The sequence below is a fragment of the Oryzias melastigma genome, linkage group LG19, assembly GCF_002922805.2.
Source record: "Oryzias melastigma strain HK-1 linkage group LG19, ASM292280v2, whole genome shotgun sequence".
Taxonomy (NCBI): domain Eukaryota; kingdom Metazoa; phylum Chordata; class Actinopteri; order Beloniformes; family Adrianichthyidae; genus Oryzias; species Oryzias melastigma.
This window is the reverse complement of record NC_050530.1, coordinates 21,266,485-21,277,431: the sequence shown is the minus strand read 5'-3', so window position 1 is coordinate 21,277,431 and position 10,947 is coordinate 21,266,485.

The following is a 10,947-nucleotide window of genomic DNA, read 5'->3' as shown; positions in this document are numbered from 1 at the left end:
ATTACATTTGGTTTTACAGTGTAGGGTCGGGTGATTCCCTTAAAAAAAAAAAATAATTAATCACAAATCTGGAAAAATTAATTGCGATTAATCACATTTTTTTAAAAACATTTTTTAGTTACAATATTTGCCAGCCACTTGTTATCTGCAAATAATCATAATATGAAAGCACACTCAAAATTGTACATTTAGAATGTTTAATGTTTTAACATTTGGAACCCTAGGGTCTAAAACTCAGTTTTTGTCTACACTTAAATTTTCTGTATTTCTGAGAGACTGCCTGCTTCTTTGGTATCATTTTAATCAGCACAGCCTTTCCTATGTAAAACTACCTTTTTTTGTAATTTTTCCATGTTATATTCACACACTAGACATAAAATCATGCAAAAACAAAAAATTCCATCTGGAAAAATTGGATTCGTTTTTCTGCAGAAACCCCCAAAATGTTTAACAAACTGTTTTTTCAACATAGAATGAAAGTTTTAGGTGTAGTTTATATAAAATTTGTCAACAAACTAGTTAACATGTTTTTGAATGACAATACAAAAAAATCTCGGCTAAAGTCACACTAGGCAGTCCAAAAAATGAGAATTTCTCCTTCTATTTGACATTTTTCCTGGAATTCGTTTTTTATTTTTATTTTTTATCTTTTTATTTTTTTTTTTCTCACAAGTAATAAAACGTAATAAAACAGTTTTTTTGGAAGGAGATTGATCCAGCTCGATTTCAGGTCGGCTCGACTGGAATCTACACATGTAGACGTGTCTGTCCATTCTGAACTGCTCAGCTCCCACAACGTAGGTAGGCGGGACTTTTGCCGTAACCAGGGAATTTCCGCACTTTTTAGACAGAATAATGGTCTTTTTTCTCTCTGGATTTCTAATAGCAGACACCTCCGTTTTACTCCGCACTCCGCTCCTCTTAGCGGGTGCACTGCTGCATCACAGCCGTTAGATTGACGTTTGTTCTCCGCCTTATTAAAATAAAAGATCGCTTTTGTCCAATAACTAAAATAAATGCCATATTATCTCTTATATTATTAACATCTCAATCACAGAATGTAATCAAAAGTTTCAATTTAATTTAGATTTGTTTTTATTACTATTATTATTTTGTTCTATTAATTCACAGCCCTAGTTTAATTTTATTTGTATTTTCTGTTTTATTTTAGACCAAAATGCTCTAAAGATAAAGACCTGAATTTATGTGAAAAAGTTAACAATCAAGTGAAAACAGAAAGCTCATTTATCAGGAATCTTCCTAAGTCAAAGGAATGACAAAAAAATAAATAAATGAAAGAAATAAAATCAATTTTTCCTGTGGTGATTTAGAAATTGTAACAGCAATTGTTCATTTTGCACCTAGTCTTCTTTTCAATATTTATCATAAAATAATATTTTTAAAGAATAATTTCACATAAATTATCAATATGCAGTTTTCTAAAAATCAGTTGGAGATTAGTGCACCATCAGGATTCATACTTAAAGGCACATCAGATTTGAAGTGTTCCTCGTGGTCTAAATGCAGTATGGTTCACTTATTTCTGATTTATAAATGAGATGCCCCAACGATGTTAAAATAAACTGTTATTTTTTTTCTGCTGACATTACATTACTTACTACATTTGCTACATTCAAATGATCAAATATGCTACAGGGTGTCTTATTTTGAAAGGATGTCATGCGAACTTCAGTCAGAAGTTATAAAATACTTCATATTTAAAAAAAAAATTAAAAAGCAATTTACCCCTATGTTTGTTTTAGTTATGGCAAAAAAACATATTTCTCATATTTGCTGCAATGAAATATATTTTTTTTTAAATTAGCGTTTTGTTTTTCTAAAAGATGAAGTCAGACTTTGTGGCTCCTTCTGGATTGTAGTCAGAAAGAAATTGACGTGAATGGCTCTTTGTGTGTTGAAGGTTGCAGACCCCTCTATTTGACCTTATCTTTCAATGACTGGGCAGAAGTGTGAGACAAATACACTGATTTAACAGTGAAGCACGCACAGAAATGTCATCTTAGAAAGGACAAATCACTCAAAATATCTAGTTTTATATATACACGCTCACCGTAAGTACACCTTGGTAGTATCGGGTTGGACCCACTTTCGCCTTCAGAACTACCTTAATCCTTGGTGGCATAGATTCAACAAGATACTAGAAACATTCCCCAAAGAGTTTGGTCCATAACAGCAGCACACAGTTTCTGCACATTCAACCACCACATCCCAAAGGTTCTATTGGGTTCTGGTGACTGTGGAGGTCATTAGAGTCCAGTGAACTTATTGTCACGTTCTAGAAAGCAGTCTGAGATGATTCCAGCTTTATGACATGGAGCCTTATCCTGCTGGAAGTAGCATCAGAAGATGGTACACTGGGCTCATGGTAACCATGTGATATAGATGAAGAACACAGATGCATTAAATTGATGGAATTGTGAATGCACAGAGGTCCTGTGACGAGATCCTAAGGCTTTTTTTTCTTGTGCCATACATCCAAGATCATCATCTCATTATTTCAGTATGATAATACTATCACATGTTGCTATACACAATTCTTGGCAGCTAAAAATATCCCAGTTCTTGCATGGGCAGCATAATCACCCGACATTTCACCCACTGAAGATGTTTGGAATGCTCTGGATCGACGAATACAACAGTGGGTTCCAGTTTTCCAGAGTGGCCTTTTACTTTGGCCAATCTAAGGCACACCTGTGCAATATGCCGTCTAATCAATATCTTGATATGGCACACCTGTGAGGTGGTAAAGGAGAAGTTTTGTAAACAAGTCTGTCATAGGATTGAATAAGGGCTCATTTCCTTTAGGAACAAATGATCTAAAAGAAAATGGTAAAAAGTCTATGAGACTTTTCCACCTTGTGTAACCCTTGTGCTATCCTAGGTATGTTGACATTGGGAGGGGGGTAATCTGGACCCCGCAAGACAGGGCGCTGAGCTTTTTTTTTAATGATTTTTGATTTTCACTGGTGTCTGTGGCAGACACTAAATCCTGTCCACTTTCATCCACATTTTTCATGGGAGGGATAACATGTCAATGTAAGGCTTGGGTCACCTGGACCCCATAAGATAGCACAAGGGTTAAGGCCCACATTATTGATTTGTGTATGCAGGAAAGGTCTCAGATCGTTAACGTTCATCTTGCGACAAATGGGAACAAAAACAAAAGTGTATGTATGCATGAAAAAGTGCTCTACTTACACATGTACTATTCAAACTGTAACCACCTGGAACAAGGTGGGGTCAAGTGTTTTGCTAAAGGACACTGGCACATGGAAAGGCAAGGCAGGAATCAAACCTGTGACCTTCTGATTGGTGGCCAATTGATCTTACAACGCAACAAAGCCATTGGGTGACCTAGATCTCACCTAATGGAGGAAGGGAAAGCAATGCTCCATGGTTTTCAGCCATACAGAATCATTTAAACAATTTTTTAAAGAATTATTGTATACATTTCATAAAATGTCAATGCAGTGCATTAAGAAAGCTATTTTTATTTTTCTCTCACTTATTTTTTGAAAAACACACTGTTCACTCACCTTATATTTTATGTATCAAGAAGTGCCAGATAGGTTTGCTTTAGGGCAAACAAAAGGGAGTGTGCCCTAAGGCTGTAAATGTCCCCATTCTTACATTTTTTCAGCAATATCTTGGATACAAAGATCTAAAGATACAAAAGAAAAAGTGTCAAACTATGTGCATCACACCCAAACACAACTAACCAGGCTTATCTTAGTGCAGTCCAACAATTTAAATTGGCAAAAACTTTGCCCATCACTTGCCAATTTAAGTGTCATGTTGTTGATGAAATCCTGTATCCTCACAATCTGATACTTGGAGATTTATGAAAAAATCTTCAAGTGATATTTACAAAAATAATTAGTTTACTAGACAGTTACCAGTCCTGCAGGCGCAGGTCTGGAGGTCCACACCCCAGGGCAGCAAGCACTTGGGGGCAGCCAGTAAAGTGGATGCCAACTTCCATCCTGCCAGGTCACCCCTATGTTTCCCCACAACAAACCAACAAGCCACATAAACGGCAGCGCTCCTTCCAGCCATTTCACATCCTTTCAGGCTAAATTAAGAGCCAAAATAGTTAAAGTTATTTATTCTCATTGCAAAAGTTCAAACTGTAATCCCATTTTCAAACAACTGCTCTTCGTTAGGAACTGGTGGTGTAGTACCCGAATGCAGGAGGCAGGGCTTGGTGACAGAAACTTCTACATTTATTAAATAAACTTAAATCCCTACATAACAAAAACCACAAAGAAAAGAACAGTGACAAAGTTGAACAGATAACCGGACGATGAAGAACCGCAGACCAGACACTTCAATACACCAAGGACAATTAAAAATACAAGCGGCTGTTGATGATTAAGATCAACCTGGAATGACTGACAGGACAGAACAGAACTTGACCCAAAATACAACCTAAAAACTAAACTAAACTGCAAAATCCTCACTCTCCCTTTGTCTATAAAATTATGGGGAATCCACTAAAACATCTTTATATTTTCTGGATTCATCTGGAATCCTGCAGGTGTGCCTCAATAGACGTGAATAAGACATACATACATATATTTTTGAGGCATTGTTTTGACAAAAAAACAAAAAAAAAACAAAACATTTTTTACCAGATAGCATGAAAAGAAAAGTAAAACTGAGCAACAAATAATACTGCTTTTACCACTAAATGGTCATAAACTCAAGACGCCTGTTCTTAAATATGTGTAGCGTAAAGGTAACATTGAAGTCATTTCTGAAATACTGATTAGAGTACTGTGCTCCCCTTCTTATATGCTTTTCTTTATTTACATTCATTATTCATTTTTTTCAATCACGTGACTCTTCCGGTTCGTCACAAAACTTGTATAAAACTTTAGCGTCCAAAGGAGGTGCTGCGGTGCTGAAATGAAGAGCACAGCGGCCTGTGGATTCAATTCTGTCATTATATTACAAAAATGTTTTTTTAAATTAATATCCTACAAATTAACTTTGTCGTATGCATCCGCCACATCTTTAAAGTCTGGTCAGTGAAATATCGTCCGACTGTAAACTGGTCCGTGAACACGTCCAAGCTTCACAAAGAGCAGCTTGTTAGCATTAGCATCATGCTAATGCTACACTGCAGTCACCAAATCAACACTTTTTATTAAACTTTCAGTTGTTGCTTCCAGTTCTGATTGGGTCCCGTTAAAAATCACCAGATGTTTCACTGCTTCATTGGCCGAAGTGACCGCGGGGCTATGGTGTCTTTTTAGCGTTTATTTACCTTGCATGCAGACTAAGAAAGTGGAGAGGTCCAAAAGAAAAATTTACCAAAATAAGAGCTAATAATCATAATTAGATGCAAACATTTACTTGCCGTGTGGCGACTAACTCTCTAACTCTTACTCGCCAAAAAGGAGAAAATGTTCGCTACTTGCGAGAGTCAATTTCGGACCCTTCACAATAAAAGTCTATCACGATCGACTCATGCCTCTATCGAGAAAAAAAATTCTATAGCAATATCTAAAGTTATTGTTTTATTGCCCAGCCCTACTTGGACTGTTTTTTTTTTAATGTTACAAACAAATAAGTTGTGAGTTAGCATCACAGTAACATTTGCTGTAGTAGTATCAGTCTGTTTTTATTTTTTATTTATTTATTTATTTTTTGTGTTCCAAACAAGTTAGGAGTTGTAGGTATTGTGACAGTTCTTATGTTGCTATTATATAGCTGTTACAAACAAGATCTAGAATTACTTTAAATATAGTAAATAACGTCTGATGGAATGACAGACTTATTTCTGACTCTTTTGCCTTGTTTAATGTCACAGCTTGGTGTCCCTATATAAGACATAAGTAAAAAAAAAATAAAAAAAAACATTCATTGATGATGCGTCTAATAATCTGTTACATTCTATAGCGCAGAAAATACGATAGATAATGTTTACCATAAAAAATGTCCTACCTTATACATTAAACCCCATAGCCCCCAGAACACCATCTCAGGTACCCCCTGCCTAAATCAAGGACAGAAGTTTGACTGCAGTGCTGATTAAAGCTTCCCTTGCTGCAAACACATCTGTTCAGGTGAGTCTCAGGAGTCAACACGCAAAGACAGATTTGCCCATTTTCGATTTGGTCCAACATCTGTTCTGTTCCACTCAAATTTTCTGCCTGCCAGCATAATATTATACTCTTATTATTGTAATATCATTAAATGTCCCTTTAAACATCGGAGTACAGCTCGTCACACACCCCGAGTGACGGCTGCTCCTTTGGCCAAATAACAGCTGGGTCCCTGGAGATCTACAACTGAGTCACGAGGGTAGAACTGATTATTTCTCAGGGAAGCAGTCAGGGGAGACAGCTTTAGAAGATGTGGTTGGAGCACTGAATCATTTGTTGTATTTATTATCCATCCTCAGCTCCAGCTCAATCTTGCATTTCCTAGATCAGGTAGAATAATGGCTTCCATAACCTTGGGCCTCCATGGCCTCTGACAACTCTTTCTCTATGCCCCCCACCCTATGCAATCTTTTAATTATAGATCTGTAAAAAAAAGAGGCTTTGAACCTGATAGCAAGCAGAAAGAACACCTCCTTATAAGCACACCCACACACTTTGAGGCAGTATTTCTCTTTACTACGGGCAGCAGGAGAAGCTATCCTAAATTGATTGGGAGATAATGAAAGAGGGCTGGAACGGAGGGATCAATGTAGCTGGACTCTGTTGACTTAAACACAAGGCCGGCGTGGAAACAAAAGCTGCTATGATTCTGATCAGGATAGAAATAATGGCAAAGCAAAGCAAAGTAGAAAAAAAAACAAATAAGGATGTTTAAACACTGGGTGAAAGTCCTTTGAGATGTTTTGGAAATTTAAAAACAGAAGCTAAGAGCTATTTTTCTTTTTAGAAGATTCAAATAAAAATAAAGAAAAAACTCAAAGATGTAAACATAAGGAGAAAAGAGCACACGCTGGCTTCAGCTCTCCTACATGTCACAACTTCAAGCAAGTAACCTGAAAGAAAATATTCCACAGATTCCAAAAAGGCACATACCATTTCTGAGACAAAAACTCTGTGAGTTATGCGCAAAAGGGCAGCAAAGAAAAAAACAGTAGAGGGAGTAGGGGTCAAGCACATTTCTTTTGCACAGAAATATTTCTTTAAGTCCAAACCTCCTCAAATGTCAGGAGGAACTTCAGCTAACACGCTGATAGAAACACTTCAATCAAAACAACTGTATTGAACTAAAAAAAAAAAAAAAAAAAAAAAAACTTTTTAGCAAAATAATATGTTCCAAATTCCCTCATCAAACTCCAAAATGTAAAACAAGCTAAGTGAATTGCAAGATTTTACTAAAATTCTGCCTTTCCATAGATACTTTAGTAACTGCAGAGAGGCTAAGACTAGACCAGTCATCAGACAACAAAGCAGCTGACAAACAGAAGAAAGACCCATCATGCTCTCTGACCTTTGATGTTTTCTGCTGAAAATGTATGAAACACTTGAGAGCTCTGTTATCAAACTGCAGCTAACATGTTCTCTGGTTGATCAATTCAGCCTGATGAAGATGATCTACTCAGGTCTAAAACTAAAAACGAAAAAGAAGAATAGACAAAAATGGAGAGCTGAAATCACACTGGAATTATTAGTATTTTGTGAATTCAGTACCTTAAATATCATTCCAAACCAAAATAATTTGTTTTAGTTTACTACTTATAAGGGTGCAAAATTACACACGATAACTTACATTACAAAATTACGCATGAACTTCAGCATTGTGTAGCCCGGGTGGAAACCTTCACTAAAATAAACACAACATAAAATATAAATATCAATAAATAATAACTCCTCGGTTTAATACACCGGCAGTGCGTCTTTACGTCTGTGCGTCAGATGCAGCTGCGTAATGAGGTCACGTGGCCAAGCACGCCAAATCGGAAGTGATAAACTCCACCCCTAACAGGCTGCCGGTAGTAGCTCGGGGCATGCTCAGGGCGAGTTTGCTGGAGGTATGTTTGGCAAATTTCATTGTTGGTTCGCTATTGAAATGTCTGACATTACGGCAACTGATGTCAAACTATAGGGGCCAACTACCGGTGCCGACCCGTGGCGAAAGAGCGTTTGAGAGCAGAGTTAGACTACGAACTGGTGAGTCGAACTAGCGCTTAGCCTAGCCGCCTCCATTGATTTTATATGGAGCGGCTGTGTTTAAAGGCGATTTTCTCCAAATGTATTTAATTTATTGAGACAAAACTTCTACCGAGTCTGTATTGCATTATCTTTAGACCCTATCACTGTGTTTACGTTTTAATGTACTTTAGTGACCAACCTTAAACGTTGTTTGGATAAGTTATTATTTGATGCACTGCTAAGCACTTTAAAGTTATTCCTCTTATGCTGCTAGTGTTTAATTATCATTGTGTATCCAAACTATGCACTTTATTTTTGATATATGAATTGTTTAATTATAGCTCATTGTTATTTATTAAGATGAACTATTTTTGATACCATTTATTGTACAATATGGAAGTTTACAGTCACTGTTATTTATAGTGCGACCTGCATTATTTATTTATTGTTGATTGTTAATTAGAATTTGTGTGCACACTGAGAATCAAAAGCTAGCACTGAGAATTTAGAGCTAGCACTGACAATTTAAATGGAGGTCTTACACTGGCCCTGTTTCCTCTATTCAGGCCAGGTGTTGATGGCGAGCTAGAGCCTGGAACCGAAACATAACTTTGGATGTCATGGAAAATTCCTACTCCACTAAATACTTTCTCCTGCTCTGGTCGGGCTGGTAGGAGGCTTTTTCACAGCCGCCCTTCTTCTTTTTTCTGTTTTTTTGCCCTTCGAGCGACCAATCTACATACGTAGTTGGAGCACGTTCTTTCTGTTGGACATTTGGTCGTTTTTGAATTTTCTTTGGACTCGAGAACAACTGGGTGCATGGACAGGTCGCCCAGTCTGTTGGACTTTAACCAGAACCTGATCCATAACACGAACTCTTCTTTTTTTGGGATCTTTTCTTTCCTTTGAATGGCCATTCATGTAATTTATGTATATCATGTATATTTGTCTTTTTTTGTATTTTTTTGTTATTCTAAAAAAATATATGGTACCAGCAAAACACAAAAAACCTTGTCTCAGTCTCTCCCTCCACTCCTAGAGTCGGATTTGGTCTTCTGATCTAGCCTACAGAAGCATTGTGCTTAAGCTAAGCTATTGGGACACATTGGTTACAATTGCAAGAAATTGTTTAACAAAAAATTATTGTAACAAAGTGTTCCAACCAGGTAGTTGGAACACACACCAGATGGGTCCAATAGTTGAACCTCAGATCCGAGAACAACAGTACAGTTTCCGTCCAGGTTTTGTAACTGTGGACCGGCTTTACATCCTGAAGGGTTCATGGGAGTTCACTCATCCAGTCCACTAGACCACGCCCTCTGTGGTGGGTGCTCTGGAAGTATGGAGTCTGGGGAGCTGTAATGAGGGCTGTCCTGTCTCTGAATGACTGGAAGGGAATTTTGGCTCACATTGCCGGCAGTAAGTCAGACCTGTTCCTGGTCCTTGTTGGACTCCTAGGGCTGCCCTTTCATCCTCAGTTCTGTTCATAGTCTTTATGGACAGAATTCCTAGGCGCAGCCAGGGGCCGGAGGGGTCCTGGTTTGGGGAGCACAAAATTCTCTCTACTCTTTGCAGATGATCTTGTTCTGTTGAGCTCATCGATCCAGAACCTCCAGCATGTATTAGAGTGGTTTGCAGCCATGTGTGAAGCGGCTGGGATGATGGTCACGACTACTAAGTCTGAGGTCATGGTTCTGGACCAGAGAAAGGTAGTTTGTCTTCTCTGGGTGGGTGGAGTGCTCCTGCCTCAGGTGGAGGAGTTTAAATATCTTGGGGTCTAGATCAAGAGTGAGCCAGAAAGCAAAGCTCTCAATTTACCGGTCAGTCTTCATTCCAATACTCACCTATGCGTCAAGAGCTCTGGGCCACGACCAAAAGAACAAGTTTCCAGCTACAAGCAGCTGAAATGAGTTTCCTCCATAGGGTGGCTGAGTACTCCCTTAGAGATAGGGTGAGAAGCTCGGTCACTTCTGAGCTCGGAGTAGAGCCGCTTCTCCTCCACATTCAGAGGAGCCACTTAAGGTGGCTTCGGAATCTAGTCCGAAAGCCTTCTGGAGGCCTCCCTGGAGAGGATTTCTGGGCATGTCCCACTGGGCGGAGGCCCCGGGGAAGACCCAGGACACGCTGGAGAGACTAGGTCTCTCGGCTTTCCTGGGAACGCATCGGGGTCCCCTCAAAGGACCTGGAGGAAGTGGCCGGGGATAGGGAAGTCTGGGCATCTTTGCTTAGACTGCTGCTCCTTCGAGCTGGTCCCGGATGAGTAGAAGAAGATGAATGGATGGATTTCACATCTAGTATACTGTCGACCTTTCCACTTATAAACAACAGATTTACTTACTTGACTTACACAAATATAAGACGGATTAGGGCTTTGTTACACCATAAAACATGCATCTATGACTAGGAAAACATTGACAAAAATGTATCCTTTGTGAAAACATGGTTAATTTTGATGATGTAGTCTTTTTGCACCTGTCACAGTCAGACGACCCAATGTGTGTGAGACCCAGGGTGTGTGAGAGGTTAACCCTTCAACACCGAAATTGCTGCTAGCAAGACCTAAATAATGGACGCTTCCCATACCCTAACTCCTGACCATTGACGCAAACAAAGTGAATCTGCTGATTCTGACGTGGGGGAAGATTACTTTTAATATCTGCTGTGCACCAATATGCAATTCTTCTGAATGTCTGGAAATTGTGAGATATTCAACATCTAAATGTATTAACGAATAATTTATCACTCTGATGATGACAGGTAATTATATCTCCGAACAGTGTTGGCCCTCTAACCAAGAGCTTTACCA